The sequence below is a fragment of the Apostichopus japonicus genome, chromosome 16, assembly GCF_037975245.1.
Source record: "Apostichopus japonicus isolate 1M-3 chromosome 16, ASM3797524v1, whole genome shotgun sequence".
NCBI lineage: Eukaryota > Metazoa > Echinodermata > Holothuroidea > Aspidochirotida > Stichopodidae > Apostichopus > Apostichopus japonicus.
The window spans coordinates 12,675,194-12,687,835 of record NC_092576.1 but is presented as its reverse complement, the minus strand read 5'-3'; the positions used below and the strand labels follow the sequence as shown (position 1 = coordinate 12,687,835).

Below are 12,642 nucleotides of genomic sequence, written 5' to 3'. Positions count from 1 at the left end.
TATAACAAGGTTTGAACCTAACTGGAGACCAAAACTTCCCGGTATGTAACACTTTCGAAAAATAAATGAAGAGGCGCGGGAGGGGGGGGGGGGGTCGGTGGTCGGACAGAGGATTCAAGAAAGTATGTAATATATTGGCTTCTTAAATAGTGCAGTTCCTAAAGGGTCTACTCGTTTGTATTGGATTTTAATGCCTTCTAAATCGCTTTTCAAACATTTTCTGTGAAGACTACTATATTTCAGTCATACTTTCCCAAGCGTGGGCACAATTCCCCTATAAGCGTGGGCACAATAAGGTTACTGTCACACATGCATGTTAACCAATAGGCTATGTATATGTGTATCTATGTATATGTGTCGGGGGGGGGGGGTCGGGGGTCGGAAAGAGGATTCAAGAAAGTATGTAATATATAGGTTTCTTTAATAGTGCAGTTCCTAAAGGGTCTACTCGTTTGTATTGGGTTTTAATTCCTTCTTGCTTAATTTTCAAACGGTTTCTGTGAAGACTACTATATTTCAGTCATACTTTCCCAAGCGTGGGCACAATTCTCCTAAGCGTGGGCACAATAAAGTTACTGTCACACATGCACGTTAACCAATGTGTATATGTGTATATATGTATATGTGTCGGGGGGTGGGGGGTCGGGTGTCGGAAAGAGGATTCAAGAAAGTATGTAATACATAGGCTTCTTTAATAGTGCAGTTCCTAAAGGGTCTTCTCGTTTGTATTGGGTTTTAATTCCTTCTAAATTGCTTAATTTTCAAACGGTTTCTGTGAAGACTACTATATTTCAGTGATACTTTCCCAAGCGTGGGCACAATTCCCCTAAGGGTGGGCACAATAAAGTTACTGTCACAAATGCATGTTAACCAAAATGTGTATATATGTATATGTGTCGGGGGGGGGGGGTGGGTCGGGGGTCGGACAGAGGATTCAAGAAAGTATGTAATATATAGGCTTCTTAAATAGTGCAGTTCCTAAAGGGTCTACTTGTTTGTATTGGGTTTTAATGCCATCTAAATCGCTTAATTTTCGAACAGTTTCTGTGAAGACTACTATATTTCAGTCATACTTTCCCAAGCGTGGGCACAATTCTCCTAAGCGTGGGCACAATAAAGTTACTGTCACACATGCATGTTAACCAATATGTATATGGGTATATATGTATATGTGTCGGGGGGGGGGGGTGGGTCGGGTGTCGGAAAGAGGATTCTAATATAAAGGCTTCTTTAATAGTGCAAAGCATGGGCACAATAAAGTTACTGTCACACATGCATGTTAACCAATATGTATATGTGTAGTGTATGTGGCTGCGTACATTATACATATGTTGTCTATGTATATATGTTAATCGTACATATGTCTGTATCTGAGACTGTATCTGTGGACTGTAATGGCCGCAAATTAAGCAACTTGCAATAATTGCTAGGAATGTTCAAAAAAATACTTTCCTTGGAGGTCTTCGCTCTCCAAATTGTTCTCAGACATTCTTAATGAACACAAAAGATGACTGAATGTCTAGTGAGGTAATTTTTCTTCCAACGAGGTAATATAACCGTTTAAGAATATTGACCAGGGGTGAGGTGACCATTTTTTAATATATGGCATATATGGGCCAATACAGCATACTTTAATCCTTCTACATAACCTATATTAGTTGCATATAACAAGTTTGAACCTAACTGGACACCCAAACTTCTCCCGTAGCAACGTAAACACCTTCGAAAATTAAACGGGTGAGAGGGGGGGGGGGGGTCGGAGTGTTTGAAAGAGAATATAAGAAAGTATATGATGTATAGGCTTTTGTCTCACTTGCATTTTTTTCATGGGGCCTTCTCGTTTGTACATGATGTAATGCTTCCAAATTGTTAAATTTAAGAACAGGTTTTATGACAACTAGCCTAATATATTCCAATCATACTTTCCCAAGCGTGGGCACAATTCCCTAAGCGTGGCACAATACGGATCATATGTATATATGTGTGTGTATAGTGTACGCGGCTGCGTGCAGTACACGTTGTATATGTTCATTTTAATCGTTACGTCTGTATCTAGCCGGTAAGCAATAGGCCCTACCTACAAGTTGTTTTTCATTCTATATATTAATCTTCGTGGCATTGTTCCACTAATTTTGAGGTGAATGTTTGTAAAACGTTTCCATGTTTGAATTCAGAGTTCAATAGCATTATCTACAATAGAAAATTTTCAATAGAAATGAACGTGGAACACATTTCTGGCGTCAACATGTGTCATTTATTTACACTTGCTTTCTATCGCTGCAACAGAAACATTTGCAGCAATGAATGAGAGAGGAAAGGGAGAGCAAAATCGTTATTAAGTTGTCGCATTCCTGCAGTAAAGAGTGCACCGTCTTAACTACAAATTTATAAATATATACTTTGTACCTCGTAAAACGTGTTTGGTAAAGTATGTTCTTTACTTTGAATCTTTTACTTGCAATTGTTTAGATTTTACACCCCAATACAAAACCAGTATATCCCGCTCCAAAGGTTTGCTGTTTTGGCCCCTAATATGCCAGGTATTCAAATATGGTCACCTTTGATACAAAAAAATATATATATTGTATTTGTATTAACACCCTTGAGGAAATTAACATTCAGTCATTTTATGTCTTTAATTTAGAAAGTATGAGAACAATTTGGAAAGTAAAGACCTCCTGGAAGGTAATTTTTGTAAACTTCTTGCAGTTATATATGGGTGCTATAATTTGTGGCATATGCAGACTACCTTTCATCCATTTAGCCACCGACAAATTGCTCAACGGGCAAGTATTAGCTTTGAAGTTATGTTTTCAGGATCACCGCCCTATAAGTGTGTTATATACATGTGCACATAATGGTAGCAGTGTTATACATATGAGCTGTTAATGTTACCCTAAAACTGTGGCTTTCTAGGCATTAACCCATCATTTCATGCTCACGACCCGACCTATAGCCAGATTGTTTAACAGGTGAGTTACAACTCCCTGATTTAACTAGTAATTGGCTAGGAAGCACATTAACGCAGGAGGATCGCCATCCTTTGGAAATTTTCCAGTTCATATACTCCCTTAATGGGGTATAAGAGAATGTATAGCAAACGCTGATACGTGTACGAAAATTATCAAAGGAGAAAACAACCTCCCCGTGTGAAAAGAAAACAAAGAACAATAAGAAAGCAGACGTTAATTCAGTAAGAGTATACTATTACTTTCAAACGTAAATAGTATCAGCAGGGAGTTGTTATGCAACTCCCTGGTATTAGTCAGCCATACATTTCGTAAGCTATTCGCGGTCACATTATTAACCCTCCTGTTGTCATGTAAGCAGCTTTGACCGCGTTTGAAAACAAGCGCGTTTTTTTCATGCTAGTTTTGCTGTCGTTTGATTGGAGGATGAACAGCGACTGATCAGGGAGGTCCAAAATATCACCTCCCTGATCAACAGATGAGGGTTGTTCATTGCGGTTTCACAAATTCTCTACAACAAACCAATTGCATGCACTGTTCTGTTTGATACAGTATAAGGCAGGCCGTATCGTGTATTTTCATTGTTGTATCTGCATATGCATCAAGAAGCAGATAAACCAAACACGTACCATACTAATCGGACATAAATAATAATAATAATAAATAATAAAAAACGTCAGGCCAACTTACTTTAACACATAAATAATTATACATAAAAAAGTTAGACAGACAGATGAGGAGACCCGTGTATGTGTCTTCTCATCTGTTTTCTCATGATTCCAGCGGTAGTGATAAGAATATCGATCAGCCATGCCATAGCGCCAAACTTAATTCTTTGTGATGGTGAGCTGTTTGTTGAGGTATTATGATCGAGGACCGGCAACGTGAATTACGTAACTTACCAAAATGAGCAACCATGAGGAAATTTGCTGACACTCTCATAGAATTAGCTTGAGGAGTTTTGTTGGTTTGACGGCTGCATATATATATATATATATATATTGATACTAGATGAGACTAGTGGAACACTAGTAGTTGTAACTCGGAGTTTCACGCGTTATAGCGATCTTCAGACAACTGCGTAACTTACCAAAATGTTGTCAGCAGTTGTCTGAAGATCGCTATAACGCGTGAAACTCCGAGTTACAACTACTAGTGTTCCACTAGTCTCATCTAGTATCAACATATATTCCGCTCTGTCCAATGGACATAGAGCACTCTGCGCCAAGATAGACGCCAACCTACTCATATATATATATATATATATATATATATATATTATAACTGAACAAAGTATGAGAAATACATTGTGAGGTACATATGGTTGTATGTATGTGCAAGCCATGCACATTTACATTGAAAGATATATGCTGTATTAGAACAATATCAGATATTCAAATATGGTCATCTTTCTGTTCATCACGTTCATCATCACGTTCTGTTTATTTTTTTGACATTTCCGACGCTTAAGTTAATATTAATCATCTCTTAAATTCCGAATCTTTATTGAAGCAACGTAAGCGATGTTGATGTAATCATGCTGTACTGACACTCGTGGTATGTGTATGCTCTGGAATTTCCGACGCATAAGTGAATCGTAATCTTCCCGTAAATTCCGAATTCAGTGGAAATTACATTCAACGTAAACGCAATGCGTAAGTTGGTGTAATCATGCTGTAATCCCGTGGTGTGCATGCTTCGGAATTTCCGACGTGTATATCCTAAACATGCCGTACTGTGCCTGTTTCAGGTGAACGAAAATAACTTAAACTTCACGTTTAAGGATTTCGTAATCAATACGTAAACGCTGAAATGAACGTATTTGGGTATTTGTAAGGTAATTGTAAATATACAGTAAATTTTTAACTGCACTCGTTTCAGCCAACGTAAATGTTGAAATTTTGTTCATGAGATGCAGTCACAGGGTAATATCATAATCGGAAAGATTGACATGAGAATTGTGTCCAGTGTTTTATTTCATGGAACAGTCAACGTTAACGTCATGCTTAAGTTTGGCGTAAGTTTGTTGTAAACGCGTTGAATCTATGCTCCGAGTTTCCGATGTGTAAGATAATCGTAATCCTGTCGTAAATTTCTTCGTGGCGAGATTAAGGCCAACGTAAACGTGGAGAAGAAATAAGTTTTAATAAATACGAAAGTAATTATTAACTTCCGATATGTAAGTTGTCATAAACGTAACGGAAATCTGTTGTTCCGTGTTTACAATGTTTACGGATGCGTAAACACATCGTAAACGCGTTGTTCCAAAATGTACGGGTTTCCGATGTTTAAGGTGACCGTAAGCAAGACGTAAACATCCAAGGACTGTGCTTACGATAACTTAAATGCGTGTCTTTTTCCCGTGTCACCATATGCGACCCTATCCATGCCACCCAAGAAAAACATGCTAAAAGACGTATGTTGATACTTGCGTATAACACATGCAAATTCCTTGTCTATTTTATACCTTGTAGTGAAGCTTGGGCGTTCTTTTTAATATAAATAAGACCAATGTACCACCCCTTTGAATATTTTCTTCTATCTTGAGAATGTTCCACCTAATCCCCCTCCCCCCTTCTCCTCATGTGACAGTGAACATTCACGGTGTATCCTATGGCTACTACATACTACACACTAAAAGTAACAAATACTAGTCTGTGACATGATGAAACTTCAAAATTTAGTTCTAGCATAGTGACGAATGTATGACGAATGTATGACGAATGTATGACGAATGTCTAAAACTAACTGAAAAATGACATGACATAATGACAAATATGTTTACACTAAAATTACTATTTTGTAAGAAAGTTTCCGATCAGCAACAAATATTAGAACTCAAAGTTCTATTTGTTATATTGAATATATTGACAACTTTCAGTACAAAAGATCCTTTATTAATTACGATATACTAAAGTCAAAATGGTAAAATCTTTAGAGCGCGTTTGATCAAAACTCACTTTTTGAACATTCGTCACTATGCCAAAACGGGGACGAATTGCTAGCAAACGCCCGCAGTAAATACTACAATCCCCGATGCCTGGCAGACCATCTATGTTGTCATTGATCATTCCTATATTTCTTACACATACGTACATATACGTACATATCATCATTATAAATGCTTAGTCTACATATATTTTACGTCCCCGTTTTGGCGTAGTGGCGAATGTCGGAAAAGTGTGTTTTGAGAAAACGCGCTCTAAAGATTTTGATATGTTCACTTCATAGTTTCGTATTATAAATATTAGCTAATGTGTTAGAAAAGTCTGCTATTTGTCAGCAATATAGATTAAGGTTTTGATTCCTAGTTATAGTTTGATCAAAGAACATTTAATTTAGTCGAAATGTTACTGTAAACACATTTGTCATTATGTCAAGTCGTTTTGCTTGTCTAGTTAGTTAAGTTTGAACATTCGTCTCATGTTCGTCACTTTGTTAAAGTTGGATGTTAAAGCTACTACCTATAAAATCATGGCATTCGCCATAGCAATGTGTAGATATCAATGCAGCTGTTTTGCGATAGGGTCAGCTAGCTAGGGTGTTGGGGGGGGGGGGGGAGGCACCGGGGAAAGTAGCAACCGAATAGATACTTGGGACGGGGATCAGAATGACATGTGCCAGTGTAAACGGGACAATTTGATAACTTGTTTTGTGAACTTTGCCAGATTGTGTTAGATAAATAGTGGTCGAAGTATCCTTTTGCCAACTGCTTTCAGTCGGTGATATCGCTCGTCTGCACTTCAGTTACCCGATACGGCCTCTTACTTGTCATTCTTATTACAGTTGCAAGTTGACTTGGCAACATAATCTCACTTGTTCTCCTCACAGATCTCTCTATTCCACTGTGCATACAGTCACCTTCTTTCTGACCATGGTTTGTCTCAAAGAAGTACACCGTAACTTTCACAACGTTCTCGGAAGATTTAGGAAAATGTAAGAAAAAACTTAGTTGGCAGAATGGAATTTTTATTCTGCCCGCAAAAGCTATCTGCAAAGAAAGCAACGGCAAAGACATTTCTTGTATCAACTTCACAAAGGAAGTGGTAGACATGGGATGCAATTTCATTTGCCCCTCTTCGAGCAATACCTTCGTGCCAGAAATAGCAAAAACCATCAATTTTTCCTATTTCACATATGGTAAAGTTGTAACATGCTAATGTTCCTTTGTAGAAAAGCTCACCTCTTGCAGACTTCGGTACGTATAGTACTTGCTGAAGATCAAAGCTAGCAAGGAGAAAAGATGTGTCAGTGTTGGCTTTGGATTTTAAAACTTGTTTTACCTCCCTAACTGCCTGCTTTTCAGCGATTTGCTTCTCATACGTGTCTTTGATTTTGCCTCTCTCGTCCTAATTTCCTCTGTTGAATGTATCGCGTAAGCCACATACATCTTTCTTTGGCACATGAAATTTGAGCTTTTTTTGTAGAATACATTCTTGTACAGTGACAGAGAACCGGTTATCCTATTCTCTTTGCAACATTCTCGCTGGTACAACTCATACATTTTAATTAAATTGAGAACTGGTGACAGATATTGGTATGATATCTTTTTCATACAATAATGCGATTCCATTCTAGGGAATCTATCATTGTGTATTTCAACATTGTCCCTTATAGTGATCTGTCTCTTTGCAACATCTGCGGAGGTCTACTCCCTCTTTATTTTCATTTTCTATATAGCCTTGCTGTTGAATTTCAGCCATGGTTGTTCTGACCTGTCGTTCACTTATACCAACCGTACCAAGGAACATCTGCCTACAGACTGGGAGCAACTCAGAATTTGTTCCTGGTAGAGAATATGCTTTCTTTCGAGTTTCTGCGTTCAGATTCTGTCGTCTCTTCATGGGAGTATTTGAGGCAACATGTTGCTTAATCCATTGCCTCTGCTTCAGTAGATCGTAGTAAGAGTTTAGGATTCGATGCCTTCGCGAGTCGTTAAACTGATTGCAACATAGCTTACGTTTTTCACAGAAGTCACCCTTGCATCTGACACCCAAACTCATCCTCGCATGTATAAACTTTCCAGAGCTTGAACTTGTGTACGCTTTTCCCAAGTTACGATTTTTCTTGGCTGTGCGTCTTTTACTGTTCTTCTTGATTGGCGATTGGACAGCTGCATTTTCTTATTCAACACCCTCTACCAGGAAGGACTCTGGTTCTTAAGCAAAATTCTGAATATTTTCTAGAGATGAAATTGTTATTTCAGTCAGAACATCTTGATGAGCAGTCTCGTCAAGCTTGAGAACGCTTGAGTTGTTTGTTACTCTGTTTGGAACTGTGTCTATGCTGGTATAGATCATGTCTTCATTTCGTTTTGCTCTGTGTTTTACAATCTTTGTCTAGCACAGAGTGATCATAACAAAGAAGCGCTAAGCATTTTCCACATGCAGAAAATACCTCTCCACTGCAGTGCAAATGTTCATTTGTTTGTAAAAAAACTGTCAAACCTTAATGTTTCATCAAAGATGCCCCCTGCTGAAATGAGGTCGTTTTCCATGTCCTTCTTATCCGGGATTTTGTCGGCAGCAACAGTTTGTAACATATTTTTTGGATGCAACAAAGATACATGGTGATTTATAGTCATTGTGTTCTCTTGATCATATGACAAGGATGTTGACTGCTTAGTCGAGTTCTCCTGCGTAGTGGAGTTCTCCTGCGTGACTGATTGATTTGCGACATAGCTAGCAAGAGGGATATCATCAAAACCAAATGAATGTACACTTTCATCTTCACTGGAAGCATCATCTGAATCAGAAACATCTCTTGTACTAAATTCCAAAATATCACCTTCCCACCAATCTGTTTTTCACCACGTACGTATTCTGGCCCCAAATGGACGGCAAAGTCGCTCCATATGAATCAAGGTCCTTTCATGCAACAACATTCTGACTGTTGTCTTTATCCCACTTGACCATATGTCTGCGGAATAAGATAAAATAGAAAGTTTTTGTGTGTCAAGAGATATGCATGTTTAAAGGTAACAAAGAAGATCATGCTTTCTACTTTTGTGAGAGCGTTTTATTATTTTTTTTTTTTTTAAACAAAACTAGGCGAAATCCTATGTATTATTTTATTAGAAGTGCCTTACATAATGACCGCATTTCAATAGACTTATTCACAACAACGTTAGTGAAATGTGCCCATTGAAACTATTAGCCTAATTAAAATTAAAATATAATATACCTGCATTGTTAGTCTTAGTGTAGCTTATTTAGTATTAAAATATGTGGTTCTAAATAATGAATTGAGGTATCATATAATACTGTTTTAACTTGGCCGATTGTTGAGAAGACTCGGCGTGGTAATATAAGCTTAGAAGAGTTGAAGATTGTCAAAATCGGTAAATTGCGAAGAATTCAAATGAGTGGCCATAATTAAAGCTCAAATATAATATCTGGCACAACTGTACCAGCCTGTGTTTTTAGGTTAGGCATAGCCTGAAAGGTGGCTGCTAAAGATCACGAATACTAATTTGAACTATTTAGTTAAGTTTAGAGACCCAAGGGTCATGAGGCATTACAGTAGCTTATTTTGAGACCCTATCCGTATTATTTCTTAGAGGAACACCAGCTTATTTCAAGCCTTCTCCTTTTGATTTCAACCCTTTTTATATCCAAACCGGTTCGGTAACATTAACATTAAGCACAACCATCCAATTGCAAGAAAATCATTCCACTGTATTATTTCAATGCAGCGTAACTCAAATACAGTATACGTACAGTACGTGCCTTAGCTAAATTCGCGAAACTGATAGTTGCTATGCTGCAGTATACACATAAAGTATAACGCTAGGCTGTTTCACTACATAATTCGATCACTCGGTCTTGCAACGTTCAATTGATTGGATCTTAGTAATTACACTTTCTCTGATATCATGTCGATTATGCAAAGAAGTGTCTTACCATATTGTACATAGTCCATGATCCTAACCGAGGTAACGAGTCCCGTTTCTTTGTTTACAGGTACTTCTACATGGTGTTTGGTAGCTGCGGGAAGATTATATATGTGTCGTGCATATACGCTTTATGTAAAGGAAACTGTGAAGTAATTATACTATTCATCGTATCCAAAAAACACAATAAAAACAAGTGTAAAAGGACAATAAAGTAAATCAAATCTGATTGTATAACATCCAATTATATAAAACTGAAAACAGTTTAACTTAAAGGGGCTTGGTCGTCAAGAAATATCGACAGCAATTTATTCTTCAATTTTCTCATTGGTTTAAGGTTTGTTGCCAAACAGCATTGTTCATTGTGATGTAAGAGGTTTTAACAGGTGCAAAAATAATTTCGTTTTCAATGTCAAGCTTTTAAATTAAAAAATATATATATATTACTGTATTATAAATTATTACACTATGCGGAAAGATCACAAGTATCTGGTAAGATGGATTCTACTTTAGGTAAAAGAGAAGTATACATAAATGGTATCTGACCACTAATTTCCAAGAAGTCTGCCGAACATATGTGTGCACAGCACAAGCGTTGTTGCCACAGCGGCAATATGAAGTACATGCGCTACATAATATTATAGTCCTCATCACACTAACCGAACCGAAACCGTTGTTGTGTGTGCTGTATGTGTGTCTCCAGACTTACAGTACAGGCAACCAGTTGACAACTCACCTTCAATATATGACACTACATTTTCTACCACCGCCGAAACATTCGCTCGAACGTATCTTTTGTGGATTTCGAATAACCGTCTTATGAAAATTAGAAACAAAGATGTCATTTGAACTAACGTTACAATAATTTTCCGGTGGAGAACGTTCATGTTCTAATTGTAAAAACACATGTCAGAGACAGCCCAGCACTAGGACTAATAGCCGAGCAGGAGCGGGTGTCTGTGCAAGGGACTTGGGGCCTGCTGCAATTATTTCTGTACATGTGGGACACAAAGGAATGCTTGCCAGAATAAAGCTACGGTAAGTTAATAACTGTCAACACAGCGTATAGGTTTAGATTGGCTAGGCCTAAATGTGTCATTCGTAACGCTAGGCCTATACTATTATTAACTGGTATAAGGCGAAGGGTAAGGGTGCTCTCGGCGTGCAAATGAATCGTCAAATATAATGCATGGTTGGGAGGGTGGGTGTCATATACACATAATACATATATATAATTGAAATTTAATGGACAAGGCCTTATTTCATCAGCAAATAAATTATTTATTTAGTATTACTATATTAGGCCTAGGCTAAGTCTAGTAAGTATATATATATAGGCCTACATGCCTATATAGTGAATCAAATAAAAGTAGGCCTAGGCTTGGGCGCTTGACATAAACAGGGTTAAACGAGAATTTGACATTGCTTTGGAGAGTGAGGGCAATTATGGGACGGTTGTGGGATTAGGGATGGTTGTGACCGGCATGGCAAGCCCTGATACAAACATAGTTATAAACTAGGACTATAAGATTAAGCTGGTATAGTCGTGCCGTGATTCTTTACCGTATGGTCTAAGCACGAAGCTTTACACTGTATGAATAACAACTATCCTGACAGATTAAAACCCATGCCTAAAATATAATGATATCTACGGCATTGCCGTCTGATATCCACACCCACGTCGGCTCAATGCAAGCCTTGCTAGAAAGATTGCATTTATAATTTTTTTCTGATTTTTTTCTTTATACAGAAATTTTGTCAGACACTAGTGAGAGTAAGGTTTCACCAAATGAGCATACAGTAGGTGAAGGTGATAGTGCACCTGGGCAGCAGAATGTGGCTTCAAACAAAACTGAATCTCAACTTCAGGTTGGCATAGCACACACTTTCTACTTTACTAACTATTTACATTATTTTGATGATCATAGACCACAAAAATCATAACGTATGCAGATTATGATGCATATAATATAATGTAGTACAAGTTAATGTCACAATGTGCAACTGTGCCCCATGTTACCAGACCAAAATTAATTTTCTATTTATAAGTTATGTTTACCAAATTCTTATAACAAAGAATATACCTGACAAAGAATATGTCAGACATACAGTGGTGCAGTTGGTCTGTACCTTAGTGACTGACACACCTTCAAATCCTAAGAGAATGATATTCAGATTGCAGCCAATATTACAGGTTTATGAAGTTCTCTAAAAGAAGAAAACTATGTGATGTCACCATGCATGATGATTGGGCTGAATTCCCCCCCCCCCCACCGCCTTCATAATCCCAAGTCATTTATTCACACAACATATTCATTCAAAATATTGCATTTTGATGAAAACCCACACTCATAATACATTACCAGCTAAAACATTAACATTCCAAAATATGTCAAATTCAAGGTTTTAAGTAAATAAAGATTATAGAATAAAAGTATAGCTTCTGAGGAATGTCAGTCTTTGTGAAATCAAAGAAAACAACATGTTGTCTCTTTCAATGATAACCAAACTTGTTATCTATCAAGATGACCATTGTTTTTTTCATGTAAATTGCTGCGATCAGATTGCCTGACCTTAGCTGGTTTATTTAATGTATGAAATCAAATGAAATCTATGTGTTCAATTTTTTCTTAAATGGTTATTCCAGTGGCTGAAAATTTGACATTTATGTGGATGAGAAAAATATTCCACGCTGTCAAGGTTTCTGTGTTAAGAATTCTATCAAAATGCATCTTTGTGATTATTTTCATCTGTGATGAACTAAATGAAATAGCTCATAAA

General features: G+C 37.4%; 1 pseudogene; it reads right to left on the bottom strand.

The window, feature by feature from the left end:
• Positions 1-6,684: 6,684 nt before the first annotated feature.
• On the bottom strand, positions 6,685-7,972 carry LOC139983732 (uncharacterized; annotated as a pseudogene).
• Between the last annotated feature and the right edge of the window lie 4,670 nt (positions 7,973-12,642).